Genomic DNA, 8,817 nt, shown 5'->3' on the forward strand with positions numbered 1-8,817 from the left:
AGACATATGGCTGTTGACTGTAAAAGGCATCTAGCTGATTTAAGAGCTTCCTAGTTTTAATTATATTCTCAGGGCCCTCTTGGACACTTCTGCCTTCCAACCTGCCCCAGTACAGCAGTCAATCAGAAAAGTTCTTGGGACTTAACCAGGCTCACATCTTCATGGAATGTGGGGCTCACACATTTCTCCTATGATCAGTTGGCCCAGGATACACTCTTTCATTTGACCATGTTATCCGTATGTGACTTGTCTATGTCCATGCAGTGGCCTGTTATGAGCCGAAAAGTTTGCCCAGATGTTTTTGTCTGGTCATACAGATCCACTATGGTCTACCCTGGGCTCATTAATAGTCTAAGCACGTAACAAGTGTAGCCCCATCACTGTACATCACTCACTATGTGCCCACTTGGATGGAGCCCTGGCCTGGCAATTACAAGATTGGGTTTCACTTCTACTCAGCTGTGACACCTGAGCAAATCACTTAACCTCCCCTTGCCTATTTCCTCCTGAACAAACAGGGGCAGGTATGGTGGATAGCACCACATGACCTTCTAAAATTCCATCCAGCTCTAATGATTGGGGAACAAAAAGTTTTAGATTGGAGGCAGCCTTCTTGTGTCCTGGTTTATTGATCACTGTTGGCCTGGTGAAAAATGCAGTGGGCAAAATGCTAGAATCGGGCAATAGTAGAGAAGTTTGCAAGCCTAGAAAGAGGTTAGCCTGTGAATTCTGAAGTGCTTGGTGAATTGGCATCAGATCCTGAGGCTGTGAAATCTTCTTGGGGCATCTCTGATTCTATGAGTTTTCTGCTGTCACCAAAAGAGTGACATTCATGTTGATGGTGCGACAGGTAATTTTCATTTTCTTTAGGCTTTTCTATATTTGTCATGTTTTCTGTAAGAATATATATACACTTGTGTACACACACAGTTTTTGTAAAAACAACAGAACCAAAAAGATGCCTTTGTTTTTATAGGAGCATGAAATATATTTGTTTTACATTATTAGAATATATTTTGCTGTTTGTTCATTTCAGTGGGCATTATTGAACATTGTGTTTAATTATTATGTGGTTACTATATGTTTATGTGTTGGGTATCTATATGTTTTTCTTTTATTAATGGTTTAGGAAGGTTCGTAGCATTCCTATAATCTCTCTGCCATGAATGGCAAGGGTACTTATGAAAGAGTTTCTGCTCTCAAAGAGCTGATTGCTTTGAAATAGATTAGACTTATTCATATGTTTGTATTCCTGTTCAATGTCAAATCCTTCGTAGGAGGAATATTAATAAATATCCCAGAATCCATATAAAATTTATGAGTTTTATTTATGTTCAAAACACTGAATATTCTCCCCAGCATTGTTCATTTTTCTGGGTCTTTTTCTTATTAGCACATTTGAAAAAAATGTTTCTTTCCTTTAATGTAAGTCTATTAAAGTCAATAGCCAATAAACACTTTTAATTAAAAAAATATACTGTCTTCTTTTCTGTAAATAGTAGTGAGTCTATTGAACAAAATATTAAATTTCCATGATACTAGAAATTTTCTCCACTGGAAAAAAGATTTTTTTCTACATTTATTTCATGTGTAGTCATTGTTTTAAGGGCACTTAACGCTGAATGCAGAATCCAAGGAGATTCAACAATGTACCTGTCTCTTTAAATTATATAATTAGGGGCCTTAAGACCATGCTAGCACATTAATAAAAATAATAATAACCACGACCTAGGGAGCATTTTTAATGTACCAGGTACCTTTGTAAGTGCTTTCCATATATATCTTGTTGACCCTTAGAACGAGGCCGTGAAGCGCTGATATTATTATTCATCTGTTAAGAACGAAGTTTCAGGAAGGTTGAGTAGCCTGCCTGGGGGCCTACCAGGCATTTCTGGAAGGTTGAGTAGTTTGCCTGAGGACCTACCACTAGTCAGCTCCCAAGTTAAACTTCAGCAGCATCTGACTAAAACTCTGCGGTTAACCATTACACTAAATAGCTTCTTGTGACTTGCCCCTGGGTTGAGGGGGCTAAGGGAAGGGAGGAGAGAATAGAAGGGCCGTGTGGCCTGATGTATGGGGTGCTTCTGGAGCTTCACTGCAGCCCAGCCCTGGCTCCCCCTCCTCCAATGGGGAATGGCCGATACCGGCCTATGTAGTCCACAGTCCCATGCTGGCACCTGTAGGTGCTCAGCGTGGGTTGCCATTCCATGTTCCCCAATTCCTTCAGCCCCCAGTTTGGGGACTCTAATCACGTCCTGAATGGCGTTGAAAGGGTTGAGGTCTGTGATCAGTTCAAGTGGACTCGGGGAATCAATAAGAGTCTGAGGTGTCCTAGATATCTTGGGGGAGCGATATGTTATTCTCTGGGAATAAAGGGAAAAGATTCTTCTAAAATATTTTTTAAGCCACATACTTGTGTAATTAAAGCATTTTAATAAAAATTTCAAACAAAGATCATCAAAAGGTCAAGATTAGAGTGTGTAAGCAACTATCTTATCCAGGATGGTTTTGTTTTTTTTTTTTTTTTTTTCCTGTCCAGGCAGCTTGGAGCTCACTGAGAAACCACAGAGTTAAATGATTATCCTGTGCCTTCCTGATTAGAAACAGGCTGCTCTCTGCAGTTTGATTAGTCTCGCTCGTAGCTATGGGATTACAGCTTATTAAAACTGACAGTGCTATGGAGGGCAGGGAGCCGGGAAGGTCAAACTTACATGCTGAGCCAGCCACCAGCAAGGCTCTGCCTTTACCTGAAGGTTTTGTGTAATTGGCATTCATTTTAATATTCTTTTTCATTTCTTTCCCTTTTTTTCAGCGTTTGGGTCTCATCCTCATTTTACTTACACCTTTTCTCTCCCTTCTTTCTTGGGAGAGTCCCTGACTTGTGACCACATGACCCAAATAACAGTGGGGGAAAAAAAATCGAACCCAGTGTAAGCAACGTAAATTAGGGTAACCATACATCCTTGTTGCCCATAATAGCCCTGTTTTGTGTCTGTGCGTCCAGGCATAATTACCAACGGCACCCTCTTTTACCCTCAAAAGTGCCTTAGTTTGGATGACAAATTATATGGTTACCATAATGAGGGATAGAGATGGTCAGACCAGAGAGCAGGTGCTTTGCTTCATCTAAACTGGAACAGCTGCTACCCACCTCTAACCAATCGCTGCTGTGGATCCACTGCTGTCAAATCTTCCAGTGTCTCAGCGAAGACCCAAATCTGGATTTTCAGAAATCGCACAATTTGTAAATGCTGGTTCCATTTTTTAAAAATATTCTGCTAGCCAAACAAATCCTAGGTGTGCTGAGTTTGCAGCCCCTGGTTTAGAATCTGGAGGGAAACCTTTGACATCTTTAGCATTTTTAAATTTCTCAGTGACTCATCAAAACATACAGAAAAAGCACCTCTGGTTTCTAGCTCCGGCAGCTGATTACAGATTCCCAGATTAAGAGATCCCCACATTGTCCCAACTCCATGGCAGGATCCCCCGAGAACAACTAGCACCATTCTAAATCTGCTCAAAGGGAAAAGAAAGCATCATCCTGTTCAGCCAATTTTATGGATGAGAACTGTGAGCCCTGGAGAACGAAGACCAGCAGTCAGTAGGTCTTTCAAGGAGTTTAAACAGACACACGTTTCTTTCCAGTTACCACTTTGGCTCTCCTACATCATCCTGTATTTTCTGCTGAGTGGTGGCCTTCCAGGGTCAGCAGTGATTGCCCAGAACTTACTTTCCAATGATTCTGACTCACAAAGCCAGCTGGGACCGGGACATACGGGCTCCTATTGCACCTTCCAGCATTAATAGCAACAGGCCTAACACAGTGAGGGTGCAATTACAGTTTGTCAAGTGAACGAATATTCTTGTAGCTGTTGAGGCATCCTCTTCGGATTGTAGCCAGCTGAACACTGGTTAGAAGTGACTCGCACAGCAGTGCATGGTAGGACCTAGGCTGAATGTCTCATCAGTGGTGGTTTTATGTCTCTCTATGCTAGGCAGGCTCCCAGTGACCTGGCACATTTTTTTCCTTCTTTTACTTGGTTCGCTTTGTACCATTAGCATCTCCTAGTGCTGGCCTCAAAGCAATTTCCTCTGCTTTGACAAGAGGAACTCACAGTGAACTTTTCTTTTGTTCTCATTCCTCACCATGCACTTTGAGACCAGGCTGAAGTTGCCAAGGAGTTCAAACGACCCGTGGTTCTGCCGGTATGATTCAGAGGGATTAGCACATCCTCTCTGCACACTGTCCCTGATGTTCGCCTCCTTCCCTGAACTGCTGTCCCCTGCTGTCTGCTCCTTTGTCTGAGAAGCATATTTTCTCTTATTATCACCTAGTTCCCTGCCTGTTTCGAATGGCTTCAGCTCGCCTCCTAATGAAATCAAGATGTTGCTATTAATGGTCTTCTCTTTCCTAACAGCTTAGAGTCACTTCCTTTTGTTTAGTCCTTTTTCCCTTCCCTCCCAAACCACACACTCATCTCTGTTTCAAATAAAAATTTCCTAACCCTTTCATAACTACTGCTTTATAGCTGCTAGCAATAAGGCACAAGAGGGAGGAGATAAAAGTAAGTGGCGAGAACCCAGAAGGTGAGGGGGTGAGGGATCCTCCAATAATTGAGAAACAGGGCAAGCGTCTTTAGGAGGCTTCTTGTATGAAGAAATTAGGTCAGATTAGCCCTCCAGACTGAACGTTATAAACCCAGTAGTCTGGTGAAGTTTTCCTGTAGTTTTTACGGATGGAATGGAAAAATGGTTTCCCCTCTGAGGATCTGTTTTCCTTCCAAATAGTTAAAATCTTGTCTAGCAACATCCCAGTATCATTTGCGTTAGCCATAAATCCATTCATAAGATCCAGTGACATAATAGATGTAAGAGTTTCTCAAATCACGCCCCCAAAAGTTAAAATATTTACCCACATAATCCAGCATTTTCCATTCCCTACTTACTTATTTTTATTTTGGTTTAACATTTGGTTTAACAATAACATTTCCATCATAATTCCATTTATCATTCCCCATGCTGAAGAAAATACAAGCTATGCAAATATCCTCAGTTCTCCCCACATAGTAATTTACACATCAAAAGAGAAAAAAAGAGAGTGACAGAATATGTTCGATTTTTTCTTTTTTTATCCTATGTCTGATTTTGGTTAGACTCTCCAATTTCATGTTGTCTGAGTAGAAAAGTTGCTTATAGTCATGTTGAAAAAGTCAGTTCAACTTTACTTTTCCACTCAAACATTCAGCTATTACCACAAATCCCACGTGTCAAAAAACAGATTTATTCTCTCTCATCAACCACACTAGTTCTCCACTGCAATTTCCTTACCTCTGTCAGTGGCCTCTGTCTTCTAGTCAGTCTGGTAGGGAAAAATGATAAAATGGCCAACAGGACTGGTAGGGAAATTCCAGTCCCCACCCGAAGACTCCCCTTCCGGGTTCTTCTTCCTACGTTGCTTGTTGCGCATGCGCGCCAAATTACTACTAATGCGGAAGTAACAGACTATAAATTGTCCCCCACGCTTGCGCTCCGGCGCTCGGGGCTCAGACCTCTGGAGAGCAATCTCCTCTGAGCCCACTGATGTGAAATAAACCTCCTGCCTTCCAAGATGCCCAAGTGCCGCTTGGTTCTTCCGCCGGGTGATCCAGAGCAGGTTCCATAACATTCGGTTCCCTGACCAGGAAACCCAACCGCGCTGGCCCATTGTTGCCACCCGTTTGGGAAAATGGTGAGGCGATGATGGAACGAGGAATCGCAGTGGAGAAGGTGCTCCCTGCCTGATATGCGTCATTCTCCCACTCTGTCGCCTCAGGCTGGCCCCACCCTGCTGTTCCCGCTGGGCTCGAGGGGACTTGGCAGGTGAGGACCTGGACCTGTCATCGGATACTGGTAAGGCCTAGGGCCCCTGACCCGGTCAGACCCACCCGTCAAGGTGGAAGGAGAGCCTGATCACCTCCTGTAGACCTTTCAGAGGTCTCACAGGTTGGGATTCCCAGGGAGGAAATGTATTAACCTCTGGTCTGAATGTGTGAGTGAATGTGCAGTGCAACCTGGTCCTCCAGTTGGGACTGAATCTGTGGCTCCATGGGCAGGTACCCTTAAGATCCCCAAAAGCCCAGGGAGTCTGAGTGGGCCTGTCTGTGATTCCGTGGTGAACGGCATACAGTTTATGGCAAAATTGGAATCGTTTCTGATCCTAAGTCACAAAGCTGAGACCGCTACTGCAAAGCATCACCTAAGTTACTTGGGAACATGGCCAGATGGGCACCTAACTGGTCTCCTCATTAGAGGGGGCACCCCTACCCCTCTGTCTGTCTTTGCAACTCCATCTCACGGGAACATTATGGGGTTGGGAACAGAGCAAAAAAGGGGTTTTCAGGAGATTATGGAATTAAGATGATCCCCGGCAAGTTAAGGACCCTATGTGAGTTGAAATGGCCCACTTTTGGTGTAGGATGGCCCTTTGAGAGAACCTTAGATGTCCCAATGGTTCATCACATCCAGCATGTTGTCACCGGGGAACCAAGTCACCCTGATAAGTTCTCGTATAATGACTCCTGGTTAGAGATTGCCCAAACCCTTCTCCCTTGGGTGTGATTTACCTGCAACAAACAGGGACAGGCTAGGGTCTTACTCGCCTTGACAAAGCAGCCCAAGGAAGGTCAACAGAAGTCCTGACCTCCACAAATTCTCACCGGTGACCAATCTTGCCCCTGCCATATGTTCCCCTGAGACTGTCAGCACCTAACCCCCCAGTTCCCAAAACTCTGCCACCTTCAGTCTCCCCACCACCTCCAGACTTGGCAGATCCTCTCTCCCCTAGACCAACAGCCAGATTGTACCCTCTGTCAGGCACAAGTGCTCTCCAGATGCTGGTCCACATCAGCCAGTACCAAGAAGCTCTCCTCCAGGGTATCCGAGCAGGGCCTAAGAAGCCCATGAATATGCTCAGCAACAAGGGGAATCCCCCAGGGATTATTATGAGAGGCTACACCCTGTTTGATTCCGAGGCACAAAAGAACCATGACAAAAGGATGGGGAAGGTCCAGCCACCAAAAGGGGGATGGCCCAGAACCTCCTTAGAAAGGGATCAGTGTGCCTACTGCAAGGAGAAAGAACATTTAAACAATGAATGTCCCAACTGGGAAAGTCCCAGAAACCCAGCCGATATGCAAAATAACCCTGCAGAAAAGACCTCATAGGCCTAGCAGGAATAGATTCATATTGAGGGGGGCCAGGCTCACTTCTTCTTGGCCCCCATGAGCCCACGGTCAAAATGAAAGTAGGGGGCCAAACTGTGACTTTTATGTGAACTCAGGGGCCACACGGTATGGCATGAATTCCTCTACCTACCTGAGTGCCCTATCCCTCTCCTTGGCGGGGATGTACTCTCAAAGCTGGGGGCCCAAATAACCTTTGAGCCAACAGGACGCACCAGCATCATGTCCAATTGGACAAGAAGAATAAGTCCCCCTCATAATGGCAATCACTACAGCAAGAAAGAAAAAATGGAGGCTATTCTGCACACAGGTCCAACCGAGTGGCCCGCCCGAATTCAGGGCTGCCTTCCCCACTGTCTGAGCTGAGGACAATCCCCCTGGACTTGCCCATAACCAGGCCCCTGTCATTGTAAAGTTAATCCCAGGGGCTCAATCGCAGAGACAGTGGCAATACCCCCTCCCACCAGAGGCAAGGGCAGGCATCCAAGAACACCCTGCTCTTGCCAGTCAAGAAGCCAGGAGGAGGGTAGCAACCAGTTCAAGACATACCAGCTATCAACAAAGTAACTGTCTCCTTGCACCCAGTTCTCCCAAACCCGTACACCCTTCTCAGCCAGATCCCAGACTCTGACAGCTGGTTTACTTAAAGGAAGCCTTCTTCTGCCTCCACTTGGCCCCCCAGAGCCAACCCTTGTTTGCCTTTGAATGGACCAAACCAGACACAGGGCGTCAGATGCAAATGACTTGGACGCGCCTCCCATAAGGGTTTATAAAAACTCCCCTACCCTCTTTGGGGAGACACTGGCCAGAGAGTTTGCTGGCTTTCCAAGGGAGGCCACACGCTACACCCTTCTCCAGTATGTGGATGACCTCCTCCTTGCCAACAATACCTAAGAGAATTGTACAGAGGGCACAAAGGCCCTTAACCTGGGTGCCAAGGAGAGGGATAGGGCACTCAGGTAGGTAGAGGAATTCATGCCATACCATGTGGCCCCTGAGTTCACATAAAAGTCATAGTTTGGCCCCCTACTTTCATTTTGACCGTGGGCTCATGGGGGCCAAGACTCAGGATATCAGGTCTCATAAAAAAAGCACTAGAGCCAGAGAGAAAGAAGGTCATCAGCTCCTTACCCCAGCCCCAAACTAAGAGGCGGCTATGAGAATTCCTGGGGGTTGCAGGATTCTGCCAAATCTGAATTCCTGGGCTCTTGGCAATAGCAAGAATAATCTCTTGGTAGGACTGGATTGAGAACCCCCTGTCTGGACAGAGGAGGCCGAAGTCGCCTTCCTAGAGATAAAGGCCACCTTGGGACAGGCACCAGCCCTTGGCCTGCTGAATATAAAAAAGCCTTTTTAATCTCTTTGTGCATGAGAAGGAAAAGGTTGCCCTTGGGGTTCTCATACAGACCGTTGGCCCTTGGCAACAGCCAGTAGCATACCTGTGGAAGAGGCTGGACCCAGTGGCAGCAGGGTGGCCACCATGCCTTAGTGGCCACAGTTCTGCTCATTAAGGGGGCAGATAATCTCACCCTGGGACAAGAACTAAATGTCAAGTTCCCTCATGCTGTTGTGTCTCTCATAAACACTCAAGGACACC

The 8,817-nt window shown here is 45.6% G+C and overlaps 1 long non-coding RNA gene across 1 annotated transcript in view; it reads right to left on the minus strand.

Moving 5' to 3' along the window:
• LOC122230753 overlaps window positions 1–5,415 on the minus strand; it is an 11,973-nt gene extending 6,558 nt beyond the window's left edge. The window contains exons 1-2 of the long non-coding RNA XR_006207826.1: window positions 5,329–5,415; window positions 3,152–3,218 (exon numbers count right to left, since the gene is read on the minus strand). This is a non-coding gene — a long non-coding RNA (uncharacterized LOC122230753). The remainder of the gene's footprint in view (window positions 1–3,151; window positions 3,219–5,328) is intronic.
• Between the last annotated feature and the right edge of the window lie 3,402 nt (window positions 5,416–8,817).

Source organism: Panthera tigris, chromosome C2 (assembly GCF_018350195.1).
Source record: "Panthera tigris isolate Pti1 chromosome C2, P.tigris_Pti1_mat1.1, whole genome shotgun sequence".
Taxonomy (NCBI): Eukaryota; Metazoa; Chordata; class Mammalia; order Carnivora; family Felidae; genus Panthera; species Panthera tigris.